Below are 11,105 nucleotides of genomic sequence, written 5' to 3'. Positions count from 1 at the left end.
CAGCCTTTTGTCAGAGGTGCACACTCTGAATACAAAGGTTTGCAAGTTGCATCAAGGAAGACTCCAGACACACAAGGAAAAAAAGTTTTCACAGCGAAGACAGTCAAACATTGGCAGATGTTGTCCAGAGATGCTGAGGAGTCTCCATCCCTGGAGCCACCGCCCCGAGCGCCCCAGCCTGACTTTGCAGCCAGCCCCGCACTGAGCACGGGGTAGAACTGCAGACCTTGCTGTTCTGTAAGTCTAAAACGTGGCTGCTTCTAATCTCCAAAGATTGGAGGTGTTTTGTGCATGGGTGCGTGCATGCATGTGCTTAGTGAGAGAGAATGGAACCAGAGAGAGGTACAACTGAGAGGAAGTGGTACATGACAGGGGACCTTTTGTAGGAGTAACGAGTTGAAGGAAGATCAGAGAGGGTAAATTTCCTTATAAAGACAAAATCTATTTCACTATGACGTTTTGTCACCGCTCACTTCCCTCTCCGGGCTCAGTCTTGGTCTTGCAGTCTCTGGCTTGACTAGTTGCTCTGCAGAAAAGGAAGATTTTCCGAGTCACACCGCATCTGTTTCAATATACTACTTCGCAGTTCCCCAACCTACAAAAAGTTTGTTTTTTTGTAAAAGAAGTTCTCCCCTTTCCTTTGGATTTGCAGCTGTCGAGCTGTTGCTCTGGCAGTTTGGACGCACCGCTTGAGCCCAGGAGGTAAGATCACAGCACCTGCTGATTTTTTAGCAAGCCATTCTCGTTGTGCGTATGAGCAGTTTAACTGCACAGGAAATTGTGGTCACCATGAAAAAAGCAGTGCAGGTTCTGTATTAGTGTGAAGCATTTTCCAGTTATCTTGTGCAAGGCGTTTCTACTGACCTTCCGGAAAGTGATGGATTTAATTGTGCAGAGTGGTCTTTGAGTAGAGTGGTAGACTTTGAATTTGCATTTGTTGGCATTTCATGAGTTTGGCAGGGTGTGATAAAGTAAGAAGCTGTTATTTAGATGCAGAGTGAATCCCTGTAAGAGGGTAATTCTAATTCCAGTGATGAAAAACACTGATTCATAAAGTTAATGTATTTTGGCCCATATTGCTTACAATATAGTCTGCTGCCTGTTAGGACATTCATACTAGGCTTTTATAAATGTAATTTTACTCTCAAGTGAGAATAAATCAAACTGATTCATAACAGAGCCTGATTGTAGTAGGGACTTCTGCTTTAAAAATGGTGGTATGTGGTGTTCCTAACATTATATTTGCCTTTTAAGATCTTGACTGTTGAAGGTGGTCAGGCTTGTCCTTTGTCTTTGGGATTTCATCTCAGGCTGTAGTGGAGCTGCTCATGCATTAAGAGCTAATACAGTCTCTTGATGGGCCATTTAAAACTAAAGGGAATCCACAAATGTAGCAGCACATAATATTTGTTTTGTCATGAGTAAGTAGATGAACTGTGACTTGCAAAGGTCTACAGACTTTTTAGGCAGTAGTATTGTGAACAGGAGCCTTTGGGCTTAACTTTTTGCTCTGTAAGAGCAGTAGACTTGCTGGTTTTGTCAGACAGTGCTCTCCTTAGCATGTGCATTTGGATTGAACACTGTCTGTACAACTGACCCTTAAGCCTGTGAGCAATGTGACTCTTGAAGCAAATATAACCTCAGGTCTGTGTTAGGGTAGCCAAAGCCACAGACAGCTTTGGGCAGCTGACCCCTCACTGCTTCAGATAAGAAGTGGAGATGATCTCTAGCAAATGGCAGGTGAGATTGTGCCATCAGAAGTGCAGATGGGTGCTCAGAAGATGGCTGTTTGATTATCTTGATAAAAGTAGAACATGCCCTGAAACCTCTCATGTAGAGAAAGTCCAGTATGTGTCGCCTTCCTGCCCTCTTGCTTGTCATACAGGAGCAGTTTGCCCTCCCAAGATGGGGTCAGAGGGTCTGCAGGGGGCCAGAGATGGGGCTGGGCAAACTCTCCTGAGCAGACAGGAGATGTGGAAACCCCCTCCATGATGGGAAACTCCATCAAGGAGGGATGCGAGAGCCAGGAGGGACTGGGAAGTGCCTGCCTGCCTGCTGGTAACAAGAGTGGGGATTTCTGCTTCAATCCTGACCATGAGGTTCAGATTTACTTAGCTCAGAAGCTGAGGACAGTACTCACATAATAGGTCAAAAAAAGGAATTATGTTTCTGTTTTTGAATCTGCTTCCTCAATTGAAATCACGTAAGGGTTTGGACTAAATACTGTTAGTTATAAAATTTTTGAGATTGTATATGAAACTCGTTGTGCTTAAACAAGTCTAGTGGTGTTGCTTCTTTCTCCCTGCTCACAGAACATACCATGCACTCCATCGTGCTGTATTATGTTACCAATTTTTTTTAAATTCTGTTTCCTGATGATTTTAGTCATGAGCAGCTTAAAATGCAGCTGTGTCGCACGGAGCAGAGCTATCCTGATAGAAATCCTACAGTAAAAATCATCACCATATTTTTTTCTAAAGTATGAAAGAACTTTGGAAAGAGATTGAGTGAAGGGGAAGGAAGGAGACGGGGGAGATCAGGAGAGTACAGTGCATTCAGAAATGTAGCTGATTTTCATACTCTTAGCCCTTTCATGCAAAACAGCAGATTCCAGTGAAATGCTGATGCAAAACATAAAATATTTATCAAAATGAAAAATATTTATGAAAAAAACTGAAACAGCATTTAGGATACTGGAACCAGCTGTGCTGCAAGATGGAGTAGGAGGCTCTGCATTGGTCGCTCTGTGCATCTTTGTGGTTATCAAAGGGGAAAGCTGTAGGATGGAAAATAAATTGCCACCCCCGGGTGAGACAAGTGGGGTGTCCCAAACATGGAGGCAGCGCCCACAAGGAGGAGGGTGGCACACTGCCACAAGGCGTACCTGGCAGCGTGGGGCTCATGGACCACACCACAAGGCCATTCTTCAGAGGAAAGGGGCATGAGAGGACTGTGCCTCCGGCTGCTCCAGTTCCTGCTTTGGTTCCCCATTGCACGCTCAGAGACTCTACAGCTCCCAGTGTGGCACCACTGCAGGAGGGTGTCCCAAGCAGCAGGGCAGCCCATAAGGAGGGCTACGTTCAGATTTGCTCTCCGTTTGCTTGTCTGGTTTGGTGGGTGGAAGGGCCTAATCACTCAGGGGCTTGCTAAGCCCCCATGAATCCCTGCTGAAATCAGTGAGGAGTCCTGCAAACCTGGACAGAATACAGCTCCCAGCACGGGAGCAAGTGACAGATTCACAAATACAGGTCAAATCAGTCAAATACAAATATACATTTGGATCTAAAAAACCTCCTTTTTACAGCTGGAACATGTTTTTAATATTTTCCATGCACAGAGGAACTGTTTTCCCGCTAACAATCTGGAAACACAGGCCATGTTCTCCTTTTCTTCTGTCAGATACCCAGCTTTCACAGGACATTTGGGACTGACTCAGTACTTCATGACCTGACCTTGTACCATTGGGCTGCAGTATGATGACCACCTCACAGGAATAGGAAGAGAGGCTTTTATCTGTCTGCCCCAGGGGTTTGTGTCCCATCTGCCACCCTGGTCGTGATGGGGCAGAAGTGGGGTAATTCCTCATACTGATATCTAAAGCAGCCCCTGCAGATGCTCTCCTCTTCCCCCACCTTAGTTAGCAAAGGTGGAATTGTGCGGGGCAGGGATCTCCTTGCCAAATAGAACATCTGTTGAATGACTGAAGATGTTTGTCATTTTGGCTTGGTTCGAAAACCAGCTTTGGCAAAAAAAAAACCAACCAACCAAACAAACAAAAAAACTCACCACACAAAAAACCCAAGAAAAATATCACTGGAAAACATGTGAGAATCAAAATGTTCCTTTTTCTATGGAAAAATGTTTTCACTTAATAGCTAGCTAGCTTATGTTGGTAAAGGGACAGAAAACATAAGTGACCCAACAAAAAATATAGTGTACTGCATCAATTTTTTTCTTAAAAAAAAAATAAAATTCTACAGCCTTTCATTGAAAAATAATATGCACAACTATGCTGTCTCCCTGGTAGGATATATCTGACAGATAAAAGACATATAAGGATAGTATTTATGGGTTCACAGCTCTGCTACTTCAATGTCATAGTTTCCTTGAAGGATTAGCATTCCCTGCTGCTGAGGGGTATATTGGAAAGAGATCTTTTTTTCTACAGGCTCTGTGGATTTTCCCTTCCTAAGCCCTGTTGACTTGTATTTGATTTAGGACTCAGGCATTGCATTGACAAGAGAGATCCTTTATAAAACGGAGCATTAAGCAAATAACTCATGGGCACCACTATGCTGCTTTCTGTACAGCCAAAGATGTCTTTTCTCTGTGTTTCTTCAAATTGTATACAAAATAAATTACATGAAGTGCAACAGCTTAAGGATTCCAGTGCCTGCATACATGGTAAGATTTTGCTGTTGCAGGCACCAGTCTTTTAAAATGCCTTGGAAGCAAAGAGTGCCATTTATTGTGGGCTAAACTGTGAACCTTTATCAGGTACCAGGGAGGAACTATTTGCCATAACTTCAGAAAGACTCCTTTCTGTATTTTTTATGCTGATTTAAACGGCAAGGTCCCACCCAGATTCAAGGTACTGTAATATCCAAGCTACACATTGCTAATAGAGCCAAGTATGTTTCTGTCTACTTTAGGATTTGAAATTTAACTCAGTATCTTTGAAGAAATTAGAAAAAGCTCTTATCCATACACAGTATCTATAGTTATTTAAGTAGGGAAATAGACATACCACTAAGTGCACAGCTTGAAAAATGAAATTTTGTCCTGGTTTTGGCTGAGATGGAGTTAATTTTCTTGCTAGTAGCTGGTATAGTGCTGTGTTTTGGGTTTAGTATGAAAATAATGTTAATAATACACTGATGTTTTAGTTGCTGCTGAGCAGTGCTTGCACTAAATCAAGGACTTTTCAGCTTCTCACGCTCTGCGGACTGAGAAGGCTGGAGATGCACAAGAAGGTGGGAGGGGGCGCATCCAGGACAGCTGACCCCAGCCGGCCAAAGGGACATTCCATACCGTATGACAGCATGCTCAGTACCTGAACTAGGGGAAAGCTGGCCGGGGGGGCTGCTGCTCAGGGACAGGCTGGGCACCGATTGGCAGGTGGTGAGCAACTGCATTGTACATCACTTGATTTGTATATTCTATTATTATTATTGCTGTTGTTGTTTTAAATTATTAAACTCTTCTTATCTCAACCCATGAGTTTTCTTGCTTCTCTCCCCCATCCCATGGCGCAGAGAGTGAGCAAGTGTCTGTGTGGTGCTCAGCCGCCGGCTGGGGTTAAACCATGACAATTTTTTTTATTGAACCTCCTCACCTGTTCAAAGATGCTGCAATTCTTCATGCTTCTTCAATGATTTTCAAAGTTGTTGTGCAAAAATGCATCTAAATTCCACGTGGTTCAAAACCTGATGGTATTTGCTGATGCTGTCAGTCATGGTGAGTAGCTGCATAGCCGAATAACTCACCAGTGAAAATGAGACATAGTAATTCTAGTTTTTATCTTACGTCATTAGCAGAAAAAAAAATCTATCACAAAAAAATGTCCATGCAATCTGCCTGGAAGCTGTGACAGCAAACAAGAATAAAGGACATGGATGGCATTGGTTGTTTGTCTAAGATAGCTGGATACCCCAGAGCCATCACTGCAAATTATCACTGCTCCAAACTGGCAGTAAGGCTGGGGAAATTTAGTGTTAACACCACTACCCTACTTTGCTGTGGGTGCAGTATGGATCATCCTCTTAGTGCAGGGATACAAGAACATTATTTTAATCAGAACTGCAAGAATAAAAATAGATAATAATAAATAGATGAGAGAAAAGGATTATAATAGCAAGTGTGTGGAGAATATGAAGTTTAATTGGTAGAAAATTACCCTGGATTATGCAAAAGAATATGTTTGGCTGATTTCCAAGCATGGCTTTGCTTGTTGCGTTTTAGTTGAAGGTCTTTTTTGCTGATGGGCACAAAATGAAACTTTAAAATTGAGGAACTTCTAGGCCACACTGTTGTGGTTATAGCATAGAGTGTTCTTTAAGCATAAGATCCACTGAATAATTTCTCTTTTTCTCACCCCTTAGTGAGAACAAAAATGACAAAAACTTGTCTCCAGAAGGAAAATAAGTATCAGAGCCTAACTCATAAATCTTCTCCTTTCTTGTCTCCTCCTTACCCATTCCATACTGTACTAAATAAGCTGAGAAACATAATTTGAACAGAAATGTATATGGATATATGGACTTATGTGTGGGATCTTATGAGGGAAAGGTAGAAGGAAATATTTCTGGGGCCGAATATAAGGGACATTCTGATGAGTGACCAGGAATGAGGAAGTGCAGGAGGTATGGGACAAAGAGAAAATATGCTCAAGATGCTCCCTTTTCTCTTATATTTTTTCTGGCCTGCAAGACACTTCAGATCTATCACAAGACTTTCTGCACAACTCTGGGGCCACTTCTCTTATTCCTGCCCACTGGTGGCACTGCCCAGGGAATGCTGTGCATTGGGGGAGGACTGCTGGTGGTGCCTCTTGGAAATCAGCTGGGAAAGAAAGGCTAATGCAGGAGAGAGCTGGGGAAGTATTTCCCCCAACCCTTACAGAATGCCCGACATTTGGAAATTGAATTTGTAGATGAGACAAGAAAAAGAAAAGAAAAGGAACTAGAGCTGTGAGCGCTGTAAAAAGTAGTGTTTTGTGTGCAGAGGGGGACACAGTCTTACACTGCCCCATGTAATTCTAACAGCTGTATTTTGCAACAGTCAATGTCTGTTGTTTCATCCCTTTCAGAAAAAAAATCAAGTCTGATGAGAAGATGGCAGAAGAAATAGGGAAATTTATATGACAGGGAACACATGTGCAATCCTTTATCTGGTCACTCTCCAACAGCTTAGAGGGGTTATTGTATTATTAACAAAGTACTAGTGCATTAACAAAATAAAGCTCTGGTGGCAGAAAGCGAGTAAATATTAGTAATTTACTCAGCTTCCTTGGCACCAAATTCACAGTTAAGTCATTCCTGATGACCTGAATATGTGTTTGTGAAATGTAATGTTGCGTCATGAAATTTCCTTTTTTTGCTTTGGGGAAAGGTGCAACTATATGTCTAGCTGTAAGGTATGGTTTCACATCTTCGAGGTTTTCATTGCCTTGCCTGCAGTAAAGCTTAAACACCAAAGAGGTCGAGGAAAATACAAAACAAGGTAACTATTTCATACAAGTCATGGAAACCTTTAGGTTTTAATGGCTTCGCCATTTATTATTTATATTGCATGGTGGGTGCACACTTTGCCAAGTAATATATAACTAGGCAGCTTCCCAGACTACAGCTTCAAAATCGAAAGAGGTGAAAGAACATCAATATCGTGTGTTTCAATTTAGCAGTAACGTTCAGGTTTGAGATTATTTTAGTTCTTCCTTTATATTCCGGACCGAAAATAGTTTGTTATTAGATCTCTTAAAACATCAGTGTGATAGTAGGTTCTTATGACGATAAGGTCAAATAAAAGGAGGGTTTACAGAGTGGCTGTAGTGTATTGGTTTGGAAATGACAGCAGGAAAGGGAATGCTTCGTAGAGGCTCTTCGAATATCAGTTTGCTATGATTCTCAGCAGTTTAGGTGAGACCTTTTTCTCTTTTTTACATTAACCTGTTACTCAACAGTCTTCTGGGGAGGAAGGCGTATATTTGCACAACTTTATTTTTGCTTTTGCAATAGTGGGGTTACGCTGTTTGGCAAGCAAGAACGAAGTGTCACTTGGAGGTAATGTGTAATCCGGATGTTCTGATGCCATCTGAAGCTCAGTCTGTCTCAAGGAGTGTTTTATTTTCCTTCTGAATTTTTATTACCTTCCATTTCTTTCTCACTGGCAGTTCCACTGTCTTTCTTGCTCTGACCCGTGGAACTGTCTTCCCCTCTTCAGTGTCCTGCCTCCACATCTGAGCATGTGCTGATTTTCGCCTTGTTCTCTCTAAGGAACTTCAATTCTTTCACTGATCTTCGATCATACCAGGTTGATGATCCTTCCTCCTGGCTGCTGCTGACCTTCAAAATCTCATTTCTGCTGATCGCTAAGCTTTTGTTTGTATTCATTCCTTCTCAAACTCCCCTCCCTCTTGCCATGCCCTGGTCCTGCACAGCTTTCCTCTTTGCTTCTTGCCATATGTCTCCCTGCTCAAAGCCATCACCTGGTTCTCATCAGCTGATTTTCCATTTGCTTCTCTCTCAGCACCTCAACAGCTATTCCCTTCAAACAAGCACTTCCAACTTGTTCGTATTGCCACATATCCTCCTTTGGTGTTATACATTTATATTGCTGGATTTTTTTCTCTGCATTGGTCTTGTCATACTGATTTTACAAATGGTTTGGAGCAGAGCAGTGCACAGTATGCTTACAATGCCTTGTGGATTATCAGTAACTGAATTATTCACCTCTGGTTTTTGGATGCCGTCTTGATGGGATGCCCAAGGTATTTTCACTTTGCGTTAAGGAGGGTGAAGTGCTGGAATTGATTGACCCCTAGAAACAAATTGCTCTGCTCTTGGTTAATAAAATCAGAAGGAAAATAATGGGTCTGACCTCCCACACCATTATCCAGAGGCATTTTACATTTCTGTGTGCCTAAATATCATAATTTACTTTTAACTATCTAAGCAAAATAGGCAGTTTATATACCAAAAAGTAGCTTTTAAAAAGTGGATTTGTTCCTTTTTGACATGTGTTGCTAAAGTGTTGGACTTTTACTTTCGATTTCCCTATGTTTTGTTTTACTACGTGAACAATTTCAGAAATGACAGCTATTTTTAATTGTGAATTACTCTGAAACCTTGAATCCAAAAATTCTGGGTTTGATTATTTGTGTATAAACTTGAGGGCTTTCACACACTTTGCAGAGGGCTTCTGGCTGCAGCTGACAGGCTGAAATCACGAGATACCAAGGGACTGAAAATGCAGAAGAAACTCAGTTGTGCGTTGGAGTGGGCAGTGACGATAACTCCATTGCCTGAGTCCAACTACTCCTTGGGTGATCGAGAACCAGTTCTCACGCTCAGTGCAGAGATTCGTCTGATTTCTCAACTCAGCCTTTACAAAAGAGTGGGTAATATTGACCTAAAAGAGATGTCAGAAGGGTTCATTACAGCAAAAACCTTCATCCTATTATGTATTGTTAGTATACATGTAAACATGTAGTATTAATGGGATTCACTGGATTCTAATGCTCAGTTACTGATCAGAGGCCACAACTTCTTATGCAATCGAGAAAAGTCCAGTTTTTGTTGGTGATAATTTTTTCTTGAGGTTATAAAACTCTTTGCAAAGGCAATGTTATAGGCAACAACCTGTGGTGTTTCTTATCTGTTAAGCTCTGGAACAGTCTTAACGCTATTAAAAGTTGTGTTGCAAATTATATTGCTTGATGAAATGACTGTACTGGAAGGGATGATCTTGCAGTGGAATATGGATTTTCTTGCTGATAGTATAAGATTTTCATGTGTCCAGGTGCATTTTAGGTAATGAGATGTTGCAAAAACACACAGCATACAACAATAAAAAGGTACGTAGTGAATAATCAGAGGCAGGAAAGATACCAGGATGAAGGAGGAAGCCTATGGATCTAATTTTCCCTAGTATAAATAATCCACATTGCTAGTGGATCACAGGGATTTTTACAGGTAATCCTTGCAAGTATGGTGGTTAGAACCACTTTTAATATTATATTAGTATTTCAGCAGCCATCACCAGCTCCATTGTGCTGAAAACTGCACGTGGGTCCTCGTGCCCCACAGTGCAGCATTATGGATTATGCTGCATTTCTCTACTTAGGCAGGTTGGAATAAATGAACAGATTTTCCTCTGGAAGCTGTCGTCACCCTAAAATCACAATGATGAGGCAGATAAAGGGTGCACAATACTACAGGGAGACAGCAGACAAAAAGCCAACCACATGAGATTGCCTTTGGGCTATTTCAAAGCCATGTCCATAGCGGTTCTCAACAGATACAAAGAATCAATGCCTGAGTTCAGGCGAGCATTAAATCTTAAGCCCAGTTACGCTGTACAGAACTCTGTGTTTTTGTAGAGGACTATAGCAAATCTGTGATTTTTAAAATTATCCCTGTATATCTTTCTAGAAAGTTTGGAATCCAAACGTTCTAGGATGCAATGTTGGTTTTAGTCTGGGAATGAGGTATTTCTGATATTTTTTTCCTCATTTGGACACTATAGCTACAGCAACCACTTTCCAGGATCAACTCAGGTTTCCATTCTATTCTATTTAAATAGTTGCTTGGTTAATTAATACTTAAAGAGACATAGGACACTAGAGTCATTCTCACAAATATAGAATAATAGATAGTCTTTCTCCTGAACAGTTTCCTCATGAATAGATGCGAGGGACAGTAGGTGCATGAAAAAGCAGAGGGGTATAATTTGCATCTTCTGGCAGTGTATTAAATGATGTGACAAATGGAAGTAAACTCTCTCTTTCCGATTATTAAGAAAGGTGCCTAGAAAGGGCAAGAGTAATCTTTCCTCCTGCTTTATATCTTTGATGAGAGGAAAGGCAGGAAAACTCCTTCTAGCCATCCATTCCTAAAGTGTCCCCCAACCGCAGGCACTAGCTTAGGTACCTTGGGGGGGCAAGTCCCCAAACTCTCCCCATAGCCAGGAAGAGAAGTAGCCCTCTGAGGAGCCCGATCTGGTACTCTGAGCACGTTGTGAAGGAGCTTCTCTCCACCCATCCACCCCGTAAGGGTGACCAGCCTCCTCATTAGGTACCCAAAGGTAGGCGGTGCAAATATCCCCTGGGGCTCCGGCTCCAGCCCAGGGTCCCAGGAGCAGACAGGGCTGCCACTTCTCTGCCAGCACTGCTGAAGAAGCACGTGGTGAATTGTGTTTCCAAAGGAAGAATAACAAGGACCAGCACAATTTTGTCCACTTTCTCCATGAGAAGCTAAAGTTAGCAGAGGTAGGATTTAATTCCAGTTACATTAGTATGAATAAAACTTTTGGGATTTTGAGCAAGGCCTGGCAAAACAACCGGAGGGACATGGATTTGTATCTCATGTGTGCAAGATTTTACCCCT

Source organism: Phalacrocorax carbo, chromosome 1, assembly GCF_963921805.1.
Source record: "Phalacrocorax carbo chromosome 1, bPhaCar2.1, whole genome shotgun sequence".
NCBI classification, from domain to species: Eukaryota; Metazoa; Chordata; class Aves; order Suliformes; family Phalacrocoracidae; genus Phalacrocorax; species Phalacrocorax carbo.
This window is presented reverse-complemented; position numbering follows the sequence as displayed.